The sequence below is a fragment of the Elephas maximus genome, chromosome 21 (genome assembly GCF_024166365.1).
Source record: "Elephas maximus indicus isolate mEleMax1 chromosome 21, mEleMax1 primary haplotype, whole genome shotgun sequence".
NCBI classification, from domain to species: Eukaryota; Metazoa; Chordata; class Mammalia; order Proboscidea; family Elephantidae; genus Elephas; species Elephas maximus.
In genome coordinates, this window is record NC_064839.1 from 43,504,422 (window position 1) to 43,523,796 (window position 19,375).

Sequence of the window (19,375 nt, forward strand, 5' to 3'; positions counted from 1 at the left end):
GGCAGGGGACAGGTCTCAGAATTTATCATCAGGGGTTCTTCACAGAACTACAGCAGTCTCCTCTGATGAAAAGATGACTCCTCCCGTCATAAAGCCCCCTAAGTCTTGAATTTATCCAACACACTGTGGAGATGGGGCAGAACCAAGGAATCTCAGGTTTGGAGTGAAGAGAATGCTGATGTCTCCAAGACCAGGAAATCACAGGCTTTCAATATCCTTTTCCTCCAGTGCTACTTTATTTCCGCAGGCTGAGTAGAAGGGGTCTTATTTGTATAATTATTTGAACTTGCAGATAATGAATGGAGAGAATTTTGAAAATCTACTTCCCTTTCCACTCTACTCACCACACTGCCACCTGAGTGATGCTTCTAAAACACAGATATGATAATATCACATGCTCGCTTAGCAGCCTCCGTCTCCTCTTCTCCTGCACCCTTTCCGTTCATAACTACATCCATTTTCTTAGAGCAAAATTACACTTCAGAAGTTGAGAATTAACAGAAATTCATTAGATAAATTGGAATGGAGAAGGAGGGAGAGTTGTGGAGAAACCTATTATTTTTCTGGCTTGTTGGTACCAAAGACGTTGAACTGTATAGATAAAATAATTTAGCTGATAAACATAGTCATGTTTCTAAATTGGTTCTATCCAGGTAACCATTGTGTGTGTGTGGGGGGGGGTGTTTATCTTTACCCTTCTCCTGCCTTGCATCAAAAGTGATTGGGGCTAGGTAGTATCTGCATAGTCTACTGACTGTCTAGCAAACTATTCATCAATGGTTTATATATCCCCACTAACTGCATAATGAAGGAGAAAGAGATGTCAGTCGGCTTCGGTAGGAATTTACAGCCTTGGAAACCTTATGGGACAATTCTACTCTGTCCTATAGGGTTGCTTTTGAGTCGAAAATCGACTCAACATCAATGGGGTTTAACTATATGACACTGTTTGTAAATGACTACCAGTCTGAGAGCAAGAAAGAATTCTTTACAAAAATGTCATAAATACATTCTGAGTGCCGTTTAAGAGCGCTATAAAACTACCACTCTTAGACTGATTCTAAACTCTAATAAATTTAACAAAGGAATTTTAGAGCACTTTGTCTCAAAAAAAGAGCTCTGGTAGCACAGTGGCGAAGAGCTCGGCAGCTAACCGAAAGGTCAGCAGTTCGAATCTACCAGCGGTTCCTTGGAAACACTATGGGGCAGTTCTACTCTGTTCTGTGGGCAATGGGTTTGGTTATGGGTTTGGGTTGATTTCTTCCAGGCCCAAGTGTGAGGGAAGTTTGATTATGAACACTCTGGAGCTCAAACTGTCCTTACTTGGGAAGCAGCCCACTGCACCCCCCGTGCCCTTTGAAGTCTTATGCCCCTCTTGCTCCTGTAAGATCACTCTTTTTTTCCCTCATCCACTTCAGCTACTAATTCTCATCGTTGGTCTTTTTTGCTGGTCCTTTTCTACCCAGCACCCAGTGCCTACTTAACCTTAAATGCTATAGTTTCTCGAGTCTCGGCCCTGTCCTGTCCCCTTCTCAATAAGAATGTTGTAGTTATCGTTAGATGATGTTGAGTCCGTTTCTGACTCATAGTGACTGCAATGGTTAAGGCTATATGTCAGCTTGGATGGGCCATGATTCTTAGTGGTTTGGCAGTCATACGATGTTGTGATCTCCTCCATGATGGGATCTGCTATGAGTAGCCAGTCAGTTGAAAGGGAGTTTCCTTGGCCATGTGGCCTGCATCAAATATAAGTGGACATTCTGGCAAGGCTCTTGGGCTTTTTGCTCGTGCTGGATCCTGCAGCTGGCTCCTATTTATCTTACCTCCAGTTCTTGGGACTTGAGCTAGCAGCTCACCTGTGGTCTTGCCTGCCAACATTGGGATTCATCAATCTTTGCAGCCTGTGAGAAAGAGCCCTGCTCTCTGACCTGCTGATCTTGGGTTTGCCAGCCCTTATGGCTACGTGAATCAGGACAAGCCTCTATCCTGCCCCACAGACTTGCAATGTTCCAGCCTCTACAATCATGTGAGCTGTTTCCTTGATATAAATCTCTCTCTATATATGTTTATATTTTTTACTGGTTTTGCTTCTCTAGAGAAACCAGCCTAAGACAGGGACTCTACGTGTTATAGAGTAGAACTGCCCCAGAGGATTTTCTTGCCTATAATCCTTATAGGAGCACATCACCAGGTCTTTCTCTTGTGGAGCTGCTGGGTGGGTTTGAATCTTTACAAAAGCAGATCACCAGGTCTTTCTTCTGTGAGCTGCTGGGTAGGTTCAAACCACCACCTCTTGGTTAGCAGCCAAGTGCTAAACCATTGCCCAACAGGGCTCCTTCCCAAATAAGAATAAAACCAGGAATATAACAACAAATAGTATGAGCTAGACAATAAGTAATTTTCTCATTCTTACTCATTGATTTAGCCAAAGCTAATGATATCCTAAGGAGCCTCGTGGCACAGTGGTTAAGTGCTCAGCTGCTAACCCAAAGTTCAGTGGTTCGAGCCCACCAGCTGCTCCACCAGACAGAGATATGACAGTCTGCTTCTGTAAAGATTTATAGCCTTGGAAACCCTATGGGACAGTTCTTCTCTGTCCTACAGGGTCGCTAGAAGTCAGAATCAACTTGACAGCAACTGGTTTCGTTTTTTGTTTTTTTTTAATGATGTACTAGGTCCCTAGGTGGCACAAACAGTTTGTGCTAAACTGTTAATCTAACAGTTGGTGGTTCAAACCCAGCCAGTGGTACCACAAAAGAAAAGGCCTAGAGACCTGCTTCCATAATTTTTCACAGCCAAGAAAATCCTATGGATCAATTCTACTCTGTAACACAGGGTTGCCATGAGTCAGAATTAACTAGATGATAACTGAAAACAACAATGATATACTGAATTTGTTTGTTTTAATGATATACTGTTGTTATGTGCTGTCAAGTTGATTCCGACTCACAGTGACTCTATAGGACAGAGTGGGACTGCCCATGGATTTCCAACAATCGGTTCGAATCCACCAGCTCTGAGGGAGAAAGATGTGGCAGTCTGCTCCTGTAAAGACTAAAAAAAAAAAAATTTTTTTTTTTTACAGCCTAGGAAACCCTATGGGACAGTTCTGCTCTGTCCTATAGGGTTGCTATGAGTCAAAATTGACAGGATACCACACAACAACAATCTTTATGGGGGCAGACGGCTAGGTCTTTTAACCCTCGGAGCAGCTGGCAGGTTCTAACCACCGAAGTTTTTTAGCAGCCAAGGACTTAACCGTTGTACCACCAGGGCTCCTTTAATGATGTACTGATTCCTGCTATTGTGTATGTTCCACAGAGACGCAGAGAAATTCAGTAACTTACTCACACTGGCTCTCCTAGTCAGTCAGAGACAGACTCAGGATTAGACTCCAGGCATTTAGATACCACAGCCTTGGCTCACAACATTACTTTAAACCAGTAGTTCTCAAAAAAATTCAGGAAGGAGGATAATTTTGCCCCTCACCCCCCACCCAGGGGACATCTGCCATTGTCTGGAGATATTTTGGTTGTCACACCTGGAGGGTGCTACTGGCATCCAGTGGGTAGAGGCCAGAGATGCTACTCAACATCCTACAATGCATAGAACAGCCCCTCACTAAACAGAATTATGTGGCTCAGAATGTCAATAGGGTCAAGGTTGAGAAACCCTGCTCTATGCCACTTTTGTACCCTTTCACTAGGTGCCTTTTCTACCTACGCTCACAGCTTTAAGTTCAACCTATACACTGAATACAGTACTCCAGAATTTAGCACCGACCTCTCCTTTGGCTTTTACAACTTTCCTACAGATGGATATACAACTTGGCATTTCCATTATGTCCAGAACTGAACTCATGAACTTTCCCCTGCATATGTCCTTCTCAGGGCTCCTGGTCTCTGCAAAGACCCCACCATCCAACCAACTGCACAAATCTGGCTCTTGTCTTACTAAGCATCTCTCCCCTAACTGCCTTTCCAACTCCAGAATCTTCTCCCTTGCAACTTTTCTCCACACTGTTGCTAGATAAATTTGTCAAAACATAGCTCTTGCATATTGCTCCCTTGCTAAAAAACTCTCTGCTACCTTTGGCAAAAGAGGACAAATGCATTAGCAGGGCATTCAAGATCCTGTACAATCAGGCATCAGTCTCTGTCCTGAGCAGTGCAAGTCAACTTGGGGGGTATATATCCTCTAGATAAGCTCACACCTGCTGGGCCTGCAGATGTGAGAAACTCATGTCTGGATTCTGTGAGGGCTTCATCTTGAGACATTCACTCACTTATGCGTTCACGCATTTCTTCAGTAGAGGGAAGGTTAGAGTAGGGTTAGCAGCATGGACTTAGAATCAAGTTGACCTCCCAGTCCTGTTACCTACTTGCTTGTGTGACCTGAGTCATCTTAACCTCCTCAGGCTCAGTTTTCTCAACTGTAAAATGAGGATGGTAATTGTGTCTACCTTAGGGGTAGATGTGTGTATGTGATTTTTATCATGCTTAACACTGTACCTGGCACTTAGTAAGCACTTAATAAATTAAAAACAAAATGACCAAAAGACCTCAGGTATATGTCAAGCAGTTACTAAGCACCAGGCCCTATGCCGAGTGTTGGAACTACATTGGTGAAAAAGACAAGCATTGTCCCTGGTACCAGAGACCTTACAGTCAAAGCCTTTTCTGATCATGAACCAAACATCTCCCCAAAGAAACTGTTCCAACACGGAAGTTATTCTACTTATTCGTGGTAGTCAGGGTACCACCAGCCCTACACTGATCATCTCCAGAGAAGAGTGTCTCTGGGTCCTCTCTCTTTTACCTTAATTCTTACACTAATTCTTCTCACTTATACTGACGTTTAAAAGGAATGATATTTACAATTTTCATTTTTTATTTATCCCCTCCAGGATTGAACGCGTGGCCAGAGACATTGTGCAGGGTATGAAAAATCGATGCTTTTGTTGCACAAGTGTCGTCAGAGGGGGTTAAGCTCCCTGCATTGATTTACTGGACCATGTTAAATTCTAAAGCAAAATACTAACAAACCTTTGCTCGTTGTTATGGATTTTATCAGGCTAAAGGGCTATTTTGTAAGTTTTCTGCTATAATAAAATTCTGCAGCCTGCAAGAGCTTCTGGTTTCAGACGACCAAAAGAATTTCATTTGAATAAACCCACTATAAGATGCTCCAGAGAGTAATTGATTTATGACTGAATGACTTCCCAAACACAGTATGTTCTAAGACAAATCATCTTCAGAGAACATGTTGTAGTTGAGTACAGAGAAAAGTTGTGTTAAGGATTATTAGTGCCTGTTCTTGATGCCAGGAAGCCCTGGTTGCATAGTGGTTAGGTGCTATGGCTGCTAACCAAAGGGTCAGCAGTTCGAATCTGCCAGGCACTCCTTGGAAACTCTGTGGGGCAGTTCTATAGGGTGTCCTATAGGGTCACTATGAGTCGGAATCCACTCAACGGCACTGGGTTTGGCTTTTTTGGTAGTTCTTGTTTCCAGAAATAGTGTAATTGCTAAGCACTTAAATATGACCCTCGGCACTTGATTGCAGAAATGTCTCCGGTATTCATATTTCGCTGCATATAGCTTAAATTTAAGGATGTTGCTTGCTTTCAATGCAAAGTCAAAATGGCTAGAAAGAGTATAACTAAAGGGAAAGCATGGTGGAATAGGTGTAGAAATAAATTGAAAATCAGGAGACCTGGCTTCAATCCACAAATACTTTCATTCACTATCTAAAGTACACACGGATGTCACCTTTCTCCTCAGCATCCTCACCTGCAAAATGAAGTGGTTGGACTAGATCAGAAATATAAATTGGCAGCCAATTGGCAGGGTTTGGTTTGCAAACATGTTTATTTTGGCCTGCACATTAAAAAAATAATAACTAAGATTTTAAAGTCACAAGATTTCCAATCAAAATCCAGGATTCCAGGTTCTCTTGAAAAATTGGATTTGACCATATGTACATACATTCCTCATGGACCGCTGTTAGTGCTGTATAGCTACTACCCATTTTAGATGGGGTCCTAGCTCTTCAATCTGCCAATTCACTATGTCCAGAACTGAACTTGTGAACTTTCCCCTGCACATATCCTCCTCAGGATTCCTGATCTCAGCAAAGACCCCACCATCCAACCAATTGTACAAATCTAGCTCTTGTCTTAATGAGTATCTCTCCCCTAACTCCCCCTATTGGTCCCTGATATTAGAACAGAAGCTATTTTTCATGTATATTCATATTGTTCTGTTGTTCTCTTGTAATAGACAACCATTTCACTTTGTAACTAGTGATAGAAAAAAATATGTATTAGTGAAGATAGACTGCGAAAGTCACATGCATCAATAAAAGTGAGGAAGGGATATGTTTTCATGGAACTAAAGACTATTTGACCTTGATCATATTCCACCTGAATTTGGAGACATCTAAAAATAAATTTGATGGACTGAACACTAATGACCAAAGACCAGATGAGCTAAGGGATGACATCAAGGACACTATACATGAAGAAAACAAAAGGTTATTAACACAGACAAGAAAGAAAGAAAAGAGTGAATGGATATCAGAAGAGACTCTCAAACTTGCTCTTGAATGTAGAGTAGCTAAATTGAATGGAAGAAATGATGAAGTAAAAGATCTGAACAGAGGATTTCAAAAAGCAGCTCAAGAAGACAAACTAAAGTATTATAATGAAATGTGCAAAGACGTGGAGTTAGAAAACCAAAAGAGAAGAACGTGCTTGGCATTTTTCAAGCTGAAAGAACTGAATAAAAAATTCAAGACTTGAGTTGCAATATTGAAGGATTCTATGGGCAAAACATTGAATGATGCAGGGAGTATCAAAAGAAGATGGAAGGAATACACAGAGTCACCGTACCAAAAAGAATTGGTTGATGTTCCACCATTTCAGGAGGTAACACATGATCAAAAACCGATGGTACTGAAGAAAGAAGTCCAAGCTGCATTGAAGGCATTGGCCAAAAACAAGGCTCCAGGAATTGACAGAATATCAACTGAGATGTTTCAACAAGTGGACGCAGTGCTAGAGGCACGCACTCATCCATCCCGTGAAATCTGGATGACTGGAAGGGGTCCATATTTGTGCCCATTCCAAAGAAAGGTGATCCAGTGGAATGCGGAAATTATCAATATCGTTAATATCATGCACAAGTAAAATGTTGCTGAAGATAGCTCAAAAACGGTTGCAGCAATACATCAACAGGGAATTGCCAGAAATTCAAGCCAGATTCAGAAGAGGATGTAGAATGAGGAATATTTTTGCTGATGTTCAGTGGATCTTGGCTGAAAGCAGAGAATATCAGAAAGATGTTTACCTGTGTTTTATTGACTATGCAAAGGCATGCAACTGTGTGGATCATAATAAATTATGGATAATATTGTGAAGAATGAGAATTCCAGAACACTTAATTGTACTCATGCAGAACCTGTACATAGACCAAGAGGCAGTCATTTGAACAGAATGAGGGCACACTGCATAGTTTAAAATCGGGAAACATGTGTGTCAAGGTTGTATCCTGCTGAGCAAATAATCCAAGAAGCTGAACTATGAAGAAGACCGAGGCATCAGGACTGGTGGAAGATGTGTTAACAACCTCCAATATGCAGATGACAAAACCTTGCTTGCTGAAAGTGAAGAGGACTTGAAGCACTTACTGATGAAGATCAAAGACTACAGCCTTCAGTATGATATGTTGAGCAACATAAAGAAAACAAAAATCCTTACAACTGGACCAATAAACAGCATCATGATAAATGGAGAAAATATCGAAGTTGTCAATGATTTCAATTTACTTGGATCTATAATCAAAGTCCATGGAAGCAGTAGTCAAGAAATCAAAGGATATCTTGCATTGGGCAAATCTGCTGCAAAAGACCTCTTAAAAGTGTTGAAAAGCAAAGATGTCACCTTGAGGATTCAGGTGCACCTGACCCTAGTCATATTTTCAATCACCTCATATGCATGGGAAAGCTTGACAATGAATAAGGAAGACCAAAGACTTGATGCCTTTGAATTATGGTGTTGGCGAAGAACATTGAATATACCACGGACTGTCAGAAGAACGAACAAGTCTGTCTTGGAAGAAGGACAGCCAGAGTGCATCTTGGAAGCAAGGATGGCAAGACTTTGTCTCATGTGCTTTGGACGTGTTTTCAGGAGGGACCAGTCCCTGGAGAAGGACATCATGCTTGGTAAGGTAGAGGGTCAGCAAAAAAAAAAGGAAGACCCTCAATGAGATGGATTGACACAGTGGCTGCAACAATGGGCTCAAACTTAACAATGATTGTGAGGATGCTGCAGGACTGGGCAGTGTTTTGTTCCGTTGTACACAGGGCCACTGTGAGTCAGAACTGACTCAACAGCACCTAACAGCAACAATAACAAGAACTATTTTAATTTAAATATATATATATATCACTCTTCTTTTAAAGAGCAACTCACCTACCAAGAAAATTGGTACCTTTGGGTAAGAGGTTTTTACCCTATTCAACAGAAACATTTGCCCCTTGTCTAAATGGAGTACTGGCTATGTTCAGAACACATACAAGTTCATCCATACACATCCTACCTCCATGGGTAAAAATCACCTATGCTTTTCAGTAGAGGCAGAGATGAAATTGCCAGAATGCTGGGTAGCATATTGATAAACTGTAGACAGAGATACAGTGCATTTCTATATGTGTACATCAACATCCATCATCCAGGGAAGGAGTTGTTAATCTGGAGTCCAAGAATCCTACTAGGCCCTAAAATGAAATGGGCCTAAGAGAGTCTCTAAAACTCCCTAGAAAAATGCAAATGTTTGCATTTCTATGCACATGTGCATTTTTCTGATTTATAACTTTCACCACATTCTCAAAAGACCCATGACATTCCTCGCCCTACATACACACAAAGGTTAAGAACCACTGAGATACACAGAGCATCAACTAAGCAAATTGTTTATGTGTTCTTGCTGGGGCATAATTCCAACGATCATATTTTTTAAAACCAAAAGTTGGGATACCAATTTGAGCACATAGCTGGACACCAAGACAAAATATTGAAATAAGGATCATTCCAGAAAATGTAGGACATAAGGTCACTTTGTAAATACGTGATCTGGATCCAGCTGTGGTCAGGGAAATGGAGTTTATGAGAGGTTGTGACAAACAAGTTAGAACAAGTTGTCCTGGAGACCATAGTGTCACAGGCAAAAGCAGGGCTGCCACCAAGGTCTCTAACTTATCTCCCTTTGCCATGATATTTCTATAACTCTGCCTCCTTGGATTTATTCTAGCACCATCCCCATCCCCTACAGACACACACACCTACACACAGACATAAACACCTCTTGTTCTGTCCTCATGGGAGAAATCCTAGCAAAACACCTCCAAGTGTGGCCTCCCACCTCTGGCTCTTCTCCTAGGCCAAGACAACATGTTTCCGTAGCAAGTGTAGAGCCTAGATTTTTTTTTTTTTTTAGCAGCTGTGATTTCAAAGATCCTTTTCTGACATTAAACTTTGTTTAAAACCTCACAACCCAAATTTTGACCAGTCAATGAGGCTGTAGCAGTGTGTCAATACAGAAAAGTGGAAGGAAAAAGGAAAATCTCTCAGACTTTAAGTTCTTATTTGTCAATCAACCCATGAAAGACTCTTCAGTTCCTTGCTCTTGAACTAAAGTAACTCAAAATGTTGTCCCAGAACCAGAAGCAACTGCACCACCTGGGAACTAGCCAGAAATGCAGAGTAGCAGGCCCTCCCTCAGACTTACTGGATGAGAATCCGCATTTCACAGGACCCCAGTGTGATTTGCATGGACATTACAGTTTCAGACACTCTGCACTTAAGGCAGGCACCTATCTGGTTATTAGAGCGCCCCCACTGGCCAAATGTTGTTATCGCAGTCATTTTAGCCTCATTGCTATTGTTCGCCCTCCAGCAGATTCTGAGATTAGAGAATCCCAACACAATCAAACATGCGAAGTGTGAATTAGCCATACAAATCACAGGCATGTTCTTTTTTCCTCCATAAAGTGCCCATCATGCTCCCTCTCCAGCACGTGTAATGAAGCATGATGGATGAGCAAAAGGAGCGCTAGTCTGAAAGTCCAAAACCTGGTTCCAGTTGCAGCCTTGCCACAAACCATATGGGTCACTTTATTTCTCTAATCCTTGATTTCCTCTGCTACAAAATGGAGTGAATATTACTTTCCTGTCCAGAGACAGCATTTCTGTAGATGTGAAATGGAAGCGAGTGCAGTATCATGGTTAAGAACGTGGACTCTGGCGCTAAACAGACCAGAAACCAAATTCTATTTCTAGTGCTTCTTAGCTGAATAACCTTAGGTAAGTAGCTCCCCTCTGTAATAACAGTACCACTCCCATAAAGTAGTTGTGAAGATTAAACGGTATCACATTTAAAAAGGAAACAACACTCTCTAGACATTGTTGATGGCTGCCGTCAAGTCAGCACAAAGTTGTGACTTAAAAGGTTTCCATCAGCTAATTTTTGGAAGTAGATTGCCAGGCCTTTCTCCCTAATCTGTCTTAGCCTGGGCGCTCCACTGAAACCTGTTCAGCATCCTAACAACACGCAAGCCTCCACTGACAGACGAGTGGTGGCTGCGCTTAGAGTGCATTGGCTAGGAATTGAATCCAGGTCTTCCACATAGAAGACAAGAATTCTACCCCTAAGCCACCATTCCCCTCTACACAGATATACACGTTTGTCAAACCTCATCGAACTGACCACAACACACATATAAGCAATTTATAAGCACAATCACCTGTGTGTGGAGTCCCTCAGCTGTGAACCAGAAGGTTGGAGGTTCAAGTCCACCCAGAGATGCCTCAGGAGAAAGGCCTGGTAATCTACTTCTGAAAAATCAGCCACTGAAAATCCTATGGAGCTCAGTTCTACTTGTGACACAAATGGGGTCACCCAAGCAAGAGCTGATTCGGTGGCAACTAGTATCCCTAGCATTTTGTAAGCTATGAGGAGCTCTACAGATGTGGGAATTGACTCATTGCAGGCAGGCATACAAGGCTATTAGTCCCATATGGGAATTAAAGATATTGCCCACAGCTCACTAAGGAAATTCCCAGACCTCAGTCCCAGTAGCCCCAACTCATATAGTCACCACAACCTAACTTGTTTTCACAGAAACACAAGGGTTCTTCACTACTCTCAGGTAAGTCCCAGGGCTCCCTGTAAAAACCTACAAAATGGTATCTAATTGTGAGTATCTGCACCCATTTTATGCTCACAAGTGTTAAGTGCTGTTGCTATTTTATTTTTAGTTCTACAGAGAATTGTCTTGTGATAAACCAAGAAAACCAAACCCACTGCCATCGAGTCAATTCCGACGACCCTATAGGACAGAGTAGAACTGCCCCATAGAGTTTCCAAGGAGCGCCTGGTGGATTTGAACTGCTGACCTCGTGGTTAGCAGCTGTAGCACCTAACCACTACGCCACCAGGGTTTCCTATCTTGTGACAGATTCCAATAAACACAAGAGGTAGAGGGTCACCAGAGGGTTCATAGAATTTCCTCAATTTTCCACACGTGATTTTATAAAATTCATTTTGTGCAAATTAAAGAAAGAAACCCATTTTGCAAAGCGTTTGGTGATCACTGAAGTGCTTTGCACGCATATTCCCATTTTATTCTCACAATAATCCTTGAGTTAGGTACTGGTAACATCCTCATTTTACAGACAGTGAAGCTGAGACCCAGGGAGACAAAAAGATTTGCCCAACTGGTAGCCGGCGATAAAGCCAGGACTCTGGTCTGTGGAATTCCAAAACTACTGCTCTTTCTTTCTTTCACATGAGACGGCCTCACTCTATTGTTTGTTTTCAGCTGATGCCCAGTTCACTGAATATCCAAGAGAAAGGAGTGTGAGAATCCCCAGGGAGATCGGCCTGTTGCATAGCAACCCTTTGCTTGAGCCTGGTGAGCAGAGATAGCCTCCTTAAGTTTTTAAATCACCATCACTAAAAATAGCCTGAGATATGACAGCTGAGCGTGAGGTCTCATCTGAGAAGAAAAACTGCCTTGGCACAACTGAATGTCTTTGCTATGCTGTCCTTGAGAAAAGCACGTGAAATTATGGGAGACTGGTGGGCTGCAGGTTTCTCAGGAAACACACTACTTCATTCTACTCTTAGCTGAGGGTGCCTCCATTTGTATGGTACTCATATAATATCTATCTCCACGTTTTTCCCACTCGGATGCTAGAATTCAATCCAGGTTGTCTTAGTAGTCAAGGCAAGCGCTCCCTACTTGATTGCAAAATATGACCTTCAGCTTCCCTGTATTAATCTCCCAGAAATTAATCACCTTGGTTGGAATCACCTAGGTCCAAGCATTTATAATGCCTACATTTGTCACTCTGGGAGATATCAGGCCAATTACAGTGACACCAACTATAAATCTAATGCCTTCCAAAGACTATTAGATATTTAATTAGATCTTGAAAACCCTCTTCACCTGGCACCTCAAGGGTCTACAGGTCCTCTGTTGGGCTAATAATTAAAAGAAAGACTCATCTCTGAGCCCTTCCTACCCTTTTGAGAATCAAAGTGCCCATCAAAGTAATTACAAAACCTGAATACTGGCATAAGAAGCAACAAAAGAAATGTAAATACAGCCATTTGACCACAAAGAACTTCCTAGATGGTTGGACATTTATTTATTCAAAGATTCCATAAATATTTATTAAGGCAGAATAATCATCCCCCAAAGATGTCCAAGTCCTACTCCCCAGGACCTGTGAATACGTTAAGTTGCATGACAAAAGGGGAATTAAGGTTGCTAATCTGCTGACCTTAAAATAGGGAGAGTAGCCTGGATTATCCAGGTGGCCCTAAGGTAATCACAAGTGTTCTTCAAAGTGGAAGAGAGTGGCAGAGGAAGATGTGACTAGGAAAGAAAGGCAAAGACAGATGCAACTTTGCTGGCTTTAAAGATGGAGAAAGGAGGCCATGAGCCAAGAAGTGCAGGCGGCCTCTAGAAGGTGGAAAGGACAAGGAAGTAGATTCTCCCCTAGAGACTTCAGAAAAGACCACAGCCTTGCCAACACCTTGATTTTAGCCCAGTGAAACTCATGTCAGACTTCTGACCTCCAGCACTGTAAAATAATAAACTTGTGTTGTTTTAAGTCACTGAGTTTATAGCAATTTGTTATATCAGCCATAGAAAACTAGCATACTTAGTGCTTAATTAATAGCTTAGTGCTCAGTCTTGGCAACACAAGGAACAAGACAGCCATTGCCTCTGTCCTCCCAGAGCTTACACTCTAGCGGTGCAGACAAGAGTAGAAAACAAATAATCATAGCCTGTAATACATGCAGTGAAGGAAAACAAAAGAGGGGTTGGCAGAGGGACTAACAGGTATCGCTTCAGTTAGATGGGGGTGGTGGAAGGTATCTCTGCAGAGACCACATATCACCCTAAAGGAAGAAAAGGAGCTGAGGGGAGAGAATTCCAGGTTGAGGGGACAGCATATGCAGACACTGAGGTGGAAAAGAGTTTGGCCAGCTGCAGGCACTAATGGAAATCCACTGTGGCCGAAGCACAATAAGTAAGCACAAGAGAAGTATGAGATGACATTAAGAGCAAAGCAAGGACACGCCATGCTAGGCCTTGTGGCCTCCACTCCAGTTTGGATTATATGCTAAGTGTTTTAGGTTTTAAGTGGAAGAATAACAAGGATGCAATACAAATTTAGGAGAATTCTTTGGCTGCTTTGTGGAGGAATGGATTGAAATGGAGGGAAGCAGAGACACCATTAAAAAGGCTTTGACCTTTCTCACCTGCAGAGATGAGATGGTTTAGATTTAGACGGTAGCTATGGAGATGGTCAGGCCCAAGATGTATTTTGGAAACAGAACAGACTCTCTGATGGGCTGCCTGTGAAAAATTAAGCTTCAGGAACCTATGGCACTTGTTTGTTTGTTGTTTTTATTGCTACTGCTGCTGTTTTCTTAAGCAAGAGGGAGACAAGATGTAGAATGTCATCTTCCTCTTATGTACTAGTCAATTCTTTCATGTATGTTCATTTAACAACTGCTTATTGAGTATTTACAATGAACAGTTTCAGGCACTGTTTTAATTCAGATGCTGAGGATATAGCAGTAAACTCTATATAGGCTCTCTTCCCAAGGTGCTTATATTCTAGTCGATGAGCTTGACAATGAACAAATGAATGCATAATAAAATTTCAAGTAGTCATAAGCTATGAAGAAAAATAAATCAGGGGACTGCTATTTTAGACAGGATAGAAATCCTGGCTGACTTATGGAAATCATGAATTATCTATTTAGCCTAATTAGTAAATAGAGATGTTAATTGTGTGGTTAAAATAATGAGTAATGACTGCAAAAAGGTGTTGTCATCAGCCCTGAGACAGCTCCCTTTTTTCCTATCAAAAAGTGTTCCACAGCAAATCTTGAATTGTACATGGAGAATGGCTTTGTTTTTAGTAAAAGGAAAGGAGTAGATTTAGAAGACTAAGAGTAAGGGGGTGGAGGTGAGAGGGAGGGAAGAAGATGGGACTCCACCAGGCCTCAGTTAGCATAGACTTTTCCAGCCTAATCATTGATAACTTGATCACTGTACCCTCTCCTAGTTACACATTGCACCCATTTCTCTTTATTTCCACAAAAGGTAGAAGTGGGTACAAAGTCCAACCAGGTTGATAAATCTATTTTAATGAACATGCCTGAACTGTATAATTCTTGTAGAATATGTAAATTCAGAATTCACTCGTAAGTGTCGTGTTGTTGCTAGTCGCCATAGAATTGGCATGGAGACCTTATTATGTATAACAATGAAATGCTTCCTGGTCTTGTACCACCCCAGTGACGAGCTGTGGGACGGACTGTTGTGATCCATAAGGTTTTCACTGGCTTATTTTTTGGAAGAAATTGCCCGGCCTTTCTTCCTAGTGGTAGCTGCTCATGAGGTGCATTGGCCAGGAGTCAAACCCAGGTCTCCTGGAAGGCGAGAATCCTACCACTGAAAGAGTTGTTAGTTGCCACTGAGTTGATTTCGACTCATAGTGACCTCATGTGTGCAGAGTTAGCTGCCATTTTTCCCTCGGCCTTCCGGGCTCACCCAGGTATTGCTGATTCTAGAGGATGCATGAGTTAAAATGCTTTTATTCTAATACATCTGACTGCACAGCCTTTAAAAGGAAATCAAAACAGCATTCCTTCAGAATTTAACCAGTAGCCCATTGTAGAAACACATAATGTGAGCACCGTGTGTGTTCAGGTAACATGTTCAAATAACATTTCCCTCCCCAAACACGGTCTTGAGAAGCTTCCCAAATGTGCAGCATGAGGAAGATTATTAAAGCAGTTCTTTTAAAATGACTTTTTAATTCCAAAATGATCATATCCCAGCGTCTCTGGCTCAGTGAGTTTAGGGAAATAATTTAGAAAGCCTTTTTGTGTCCTAAGAGAAACGCTGGCACATAATTGCAAATTATTACCCCCTTTGCAGGTCATGCTGACAAAATCATCTCCCAGCAGGCTGACAATCAGAAATCTGCTTCTAATCTGGTGGTCTCTCACAGCTGGTAGCCTTTTCTTTTATTCCTGGATAGCGTGGAAATTAGCCTTGTATGCCTACTCCTTTAGCTCCTATGGACCATTTATCATATCAAAGCCCAGTTGTCTGTGTACCAGCCTAACCCAATTAGGTAAACAGAGTCCTAGGAAGAACCAACAGCTGTTAGCCAGACACGTAATCACAAAACACAAAGCTTCCTCACAGCAGCTGCTACAGAAACACAGTTCTTTCTCAAAATATGGCAACTAAGGGGCATTTAAGGAAAGACTCTTCAAGAGGCATCTTTTCCTCATAAGATTAGTTTGAGATGGAGACTTAGGATCACTGCCTAAAGCTCTGCATGCTCTGGCCCTGTCCTCTTCTCCCAGCTCCCCTTCACCCCTCAGTCCTCCCTCCAAGTTCACTCAGGTCTTGTTTTTTGTCTTCATATGCTCTGAGCACCTTCAGGACCTTCCTAAGTACCCTGCCCGTTCTGCTCACCAGCAACTGGTCATTCAGCAGAACTCCACTTAAGTTCTTTTTTTAAAACCTGCCCCTTTTCTTTTTTCTTCTACAGTAGGCTTCTCCCATCATACTCTCTTAGAGCTCCTGTGGTTTTCTTCTTTAAAATACCTACTGAAGCATTCTTTAACCAGAAGGAAAAACTCATCACCAGCTTTAGATGGAAAAGAAAGAGGCCCCAGATAATTAAGCATTACTGAAGAATAACAAAGTAGAAGGCCTTACACTACCAGATCTTAGAGCCTGCTAGACAGCCAAGGTAGTCAAAACACCCTGGTACTGGTACAACAACAGACACATAGACCAATGGAACAGAATCGAGAACTCAGGTGTAAATCCATCCACCTATGGGCAGCTGACCTTTGGCAAAGGGCCAAAGTCCATTAAATAGGGAAAAAACATTCTCGTTCACAAATGTTGCTAGCAAAACTGGATGTCCATCTGTTAAAAAAAGAAAAGGACTCGTACACCATGTACAAAAACTGAAAACAGATCAAACCCCTAAATATAAAACCTAAAACTCTAAAAATCACGGAAGAAAAAAATCTTAACCCCCACCCCCCAAAAAAACAAAACCCACTGTCATTAAGTCAATCTGACTCACAGAGACCCCCTGGGTTTCCAAGGCTGTAAATCTCTATGGGAGCAGACTGCCACATCTTTCCCCCTCGAAGCCACTGGTGGTTTCAAATTGCCAACCTTTCGGTTAGCAATTGATCACTTTAAACACTTGCCACCAGGGCCCCTTATCCATTACCATTACCCATTGCCACTGAGTCGATTTCGACTCATAGCAACCCTACAGGACAGAGTAGAACTGTCCCATAGGGTTTCCAAGGAGTGCCTGGTGGATGTGAACTGCTGACTTTTTGGTTAGCAGCCCCGGCTCTTAACCACCAGGGTTTCCTAGGGCTCCTTAGGAGCCCTAACATATGGTATAAATAGAATACCAAACATACTAAAAAATGCACAAGCAGCAGAAGATGAACTAGATAAATGGGATCTCCTAAAAATTAAACACTTACGCTCATCAAAAGACTTTTCCAAAACAGTAAAAAGAGACTGGGAAAAGTTTTTAGATTTATTTCTGTGATTATCAGTCTAATTGTGATTATCAGTTTATAAGCTTCATGGGGGAAGACATGAAATCTGATCACTGTGTCTCGCACAGTTTACTCTCAGTTTATATGTGTCCAGTGAATAAAAAAATGAATAGATGCAAACCTACAGAGCTGTCTGTTTTGTGGATGATTTCAATTACTCCTCACCATACCCCTTGAGGCCCTCAACATAGGTATTATCATCACCCCCATTTTATGAAGAAGGAAACAGGGTCAGAGAGTGACATAATTTGCTCAAGATCGTGCAGTGGTGAGGTGAAATGCACAGTCCTGTATGACTTGAAAATCTATGATTTTCTGTGTTACTTTTTCTAAATACTTGCTTGGTGCCAGACCTAGTGCTAAATGCATTGCTTACATTATTCCACTTAATCCTCAAAATATCCCTGTTTTCCCCATTTTACAGATGGGGCAATTCAGAAAGGTTAAGTAATCCTCTGAGGTCACACAGATAGGCAGGGGTAGAGTTGGAACTGGCTACCTGAATCCAAACCCTATGCTATTATTAATGGTTCTCAAATTTTATTCTACACAGAATCACCTGGGGATCTTGCTAAAACAGAGATTCTGGTTCAGTACATCTGGGGTAGAAGTGCAAATTCTCAACAGGGGGTCAAACCAGACAGAACATTTTTGGAAGCCTTGTTTTAAACAGGACTTGCATTTGAATTGCTATCCAAGGTCAGAGGAGGACTCCTGTTCTGGAAACTATAAATATTTCCTTGGGACTATGTAAATTAGTATATTTGGCTCCGCAGCATCTATTTGGGGAACAAAATGATACTTTTAAGTATGAGGAAAGACAAACAACATTATAAGAAACATTTTCTGCTTTTTATCCCTGCCTGTAAAGCACGTCTGTATTCTGAATGACAAAGTGGAAAGGAAATACAGCCGGACAGCACAGCCCTCTTCCCAGAAGGATGACTCACCTCCTCAATAAATGTCTCCCGAGATATGTTTATAAGGACAGCATCCACTGAGAGCCTCTAGTTGTATATTTTTGTACGCTATGTATTTTTCTCCCATTTAGATAACAGTCAAGCAAGTTCATTTTGCATGCACAATCTTGTAAAAATTTCTAAAGGCAGAGGTGTGTATCATGCGTGTGTATACATCCTGTCTGTGTGTGTGTGTATGTCTGTGTGTGTGTGTGTATCAGAGGGTATGCTCATGGACTGGTTGTTGTTATTTGCTCTCAAGCCAGCTCTGACTCATGGTGACCCCACGGATAACAATGAAATGTTGCCCAATCTTGCACCATCCTCGTGATCCTTGGTATATTTCAGTCAATTGTTTTTGGCTATTGTGTCAATCCATTTCATTGATGGTTTCCCTAGGTTTTTGCTGACCCTCTACTTTACCAACCATGATGTCCTTTTCTAGCGATTGGTCTTTCCTAATGATGTGTCCAAAGTAAGTGAGCCAAGGTCTCACTATCCTCACTTCTAAGGAGCATTCTGGCTTTATTTATTCTAAGACTGATTTGTCGTTGTTCCAGCAGTTCATGGTATATTCCATATTCTTTGCCAACACCAGCAGACTGGTAACCTGGCCAAATTTTCAGCAGATGGAAAGTGGACCACACCTCACACTGTCTCGTCCTCAGTAGAGAACCCAGCACCCTCAGGAGACACAGAGATGCCTCCAACGTCTTGCCCCTCTTACAAGTTACTCCTGTAAAACGTCAGCTTTGCTTCTTTCTCACCTTAAGCTCTGGCTTCAACCTGTCCTTGCAGCATTACCTCCCACTACTGGGTTCTCACTCTTTCTTCAATCCAGCTAAGCCAGCTTCTACATGACTCACCAAGTGTCTTTCTTCTGTGCCTCTCCTCCCTCCTGGCATGAACTTCACCTTCATTCTAGCCCATCAAAGTCCTTCATCTCTTTCAAAGCCCAGTTGAAAAGCTCTTTTCATTTTTGTATTTAGACAACAGAGCTTGCTAAGTGGTGGGGTCTGGATTTAGGAAAGGCTGTGGGTTGCTGCCTCTCCTCAACAGGCTGTATAAGTGAAAGAGTTAACCAGGCTTCAGATATGTGTTGCTAGTGGGGGGCCTCAAGACCTAGATGAGGACACAGAGGGTGAATTCCCTGGGGAACAGGAGTCTGTGTTTCCTTCACAGACATTGAGCTGCCCACACCCACTGGAAAATCTT